The sequence below is a fragment of the Nothoprocta perdicaria genome, unplaced genomic scaffold (genome assembly GCF_003342845.1).
Source record: "Nothoprocta perdicaria isolate Ctin4 unplaced genomic scaffold, notPer1 scaffold_59, whole genome shotgun sequence".
NCBI classification, from domain to species: domain Eukaryota; kingdom Metazoa; phylum Chordata; class Aves; order Tinamiformes; family Tinamidae; genus Nothoprocta; species Nothoprocta perdicaria.
In genome coordinates, this window is record NW_020455854.1 from 180,013 (window position 1) to 182,603 (window position 2,591).

Genomic DNA, 2,591 nt, shown 5'->3' on the forward strand with positions numbered 1-2,591 from the left:
CCCGCGCCGCCTGAGTCACGGCGCGGGAATGCGCCGCCCCCCGCCCCGCAGCGGCCCGAGCGGCTCCCGAGCCGCCTCCTGCAGCGCCGGGCCGGGCAGTCCCGTCCCCGCATCCCGCAGCGCCGGCCCCTGCACGGCCACAGCCCTGCCGGGTGGCACCGGCACAGCCACGGCTCCCCAGCCAGCCCCGCTCCTGACCACCTCTCTCAATCCTGCGCCTCCTCTGCCCTTTCCCCATTCCCTGCCTCGCTGGCACCATTTCTCCACTTTCTCGCKGCCCCAATTACTCCTGTGTTTCCCATCAAACATCTTGCACCCCCTATTCACRCGCTCCCCAAGCTGTTGCCTTCCTCCTCCCAGCCTCAACTGTCCCCGCTCCAGGATGGCAGTRTCCCACCTCCGCTGCCAGGCCTCGCCTCTGTCCTAGGGCTCTCCCTGCACTTGTTGCCCTCCCCGGAGCCCAGGTCAGCGCACACGGTTCCTGCAGGTCCCCAGCACCCCAAGCAGGGCCACGGCGGCACCCACAGCAAGGGCATCCCCTCCCGCACGCGTCTCCAAGGTGCCCGTGCGGTTGGTAGCAGCRGGGGGCTCTTCCCGCGCCATCCCGGTGCTCCTGCACCTCATCCCGGGTGAGCTCATGCGCACCACACCCCGCACGGTGCCCACACACGCAGGGCCCCGAGAGAGCCGCTAACCGCCCCTCGCCTCGTTAGCTAACGAAGAAATACAGATAAGCCCCAGCTAGTGCTGGAGGAGGCGGAGGCCAAACTGTGTGCAGAGCTCTGGGAGGCTCAGCGGGCAAATGGTTTTCAGATGTTTCTACCACGTAAACAAGGAGCAGAAATGTCAAGGAAGAGGGAGAAGAGGAGCTTAGAGGCCCTGCAGCATCTCCCAGGAGGAGCGCGCTGGAGCTGGAGCGCCAGCCTGGCCCAGCCCTGCTCATTCTCTGTCTCCTACTAACAGCACGTGGCTTTTGCAAGAAAGGAAATTCTGAGGGGCGATTTCTTGCTGCCATTTAATCCTGTTCTAGTCAGTGAACAGGAATTGGGCACAGCCCAGCAGCCAGGCTGGACTCTCACTCACAAGGTGCTCACTGGCTTCCCAGGGCACTGCAGCCACTTGTCACCAATGGGACATGGGTGGGTTGCAAAGGGGGAAGCAGAGCCCAGTGCCACCTGCCAGCCGCGGGTGTGAGCCCATCACCCAGCCTGGCACCTCCGGAATCCCCTGGGAAGGCTAAGGGCAGTGGTGGCAGCAGAGCAGAAGGGACGCTCGTCCTCCAGCCCTCTCCCACAAGTGACCATCCAACAGCTCTTAGGGTAGCTTCCTGCCTTAGCCCGAGTTCAGCTTGTGCTTGGCCTTAGATCTCAAGTGTTGGCCTCAATACAGGTCTCCTACAAAACCAGAGCAATGTTTAGTGYGGCTGTCGCTGATAAAAGCTGCTACAGGCTCTGCCTGGTCAGATCTAGCCTGGCCTGAAGAGTTTCCCAAATCTGCACAGGCTTCACGAGGATGGCAAAAACTCAGAGGGTTTCATTTGGGGATCTGAGGAAGGCGCCCAGTTCCCAGGGCTGATTGAAGTACTGCTTGGGATGAAGTGGAAGGTTTTATTCATATATGAGCAAGGGGTGCTCAGACCAAGGGGAACTTGTCTGATGAGGCAAAGTGAGATGCTCCCAGGTGGGACTGCAAGTCTCAGCTAGGGAAGGACAGAAACTGGAGATTATTTGCCCAGCTCCTTCTCCAAAGGGCTGTTGAAAAGAGAACTCGGCCTTGTTTGTTTTCTCCCTCATAAATGCTTACAGGAGCGAGTACTTCTGCATGAAACGTGGCCTCTGAGGACCAGCTGGAGGAGAGCTCTCTTCTGCTGCTTGTTATGTTCCACATGAGCATGCGATTACATGAATTTGCTTCATTTTCCTCATCTGGAAGCTCAAATTTCCTCCCTTCTGCTGGAAACCCATTGGAAACCGTGATGCCACCACAAGACAGGGCCGAGGTGCAGGGAGATGGGTCTCCACAGAGCACACAGCACACAGAGCGCTGCCGCTCCAAGGGCTGCTGCCAAGCCCCACGAGGGGTGTCCTGCGTCGGAGAAGGCGGCTGCTAGTGCAGCTCAGGGGCCACAAGTCGAGTACAGGCCCACGGCTAATTAACACATACCTCACTACCTCGCCTTCCCCGGCACCCCGCGTGTTGCTCCCTCCTGCACAAACACTCGGATGCTCCCTGGAGCGCTTGGCGCATGCAGGCAGGTGCTGAAGCTGCCACAGGAGGACAGTTACAACAGCCTCGCTGCCCAGGGCCAGCCTTGACAGCCCAAACAACCACCACCCATTGAGGGCTGCCTCCCAGCCCCTTCCTCCTGCAGCTGTCAGGGAACAGCTATTTTTATGTCCTGCGGGATTCAGGGATTTGTTTCAGCCGGGTCCCCAAGCTGCTCTGCCTCACCACATAACCACACTTTCTCTAGTTGCACCACAAAGAAACGGCCTGTCTTTTGCTTGGCAGCACAGTGAAACTGGACCCAAAGCACAGGATACATCATTGCCTCCTCTCCTCTCCTCTCCTCTCCTCTCCTCTCCTCTCCT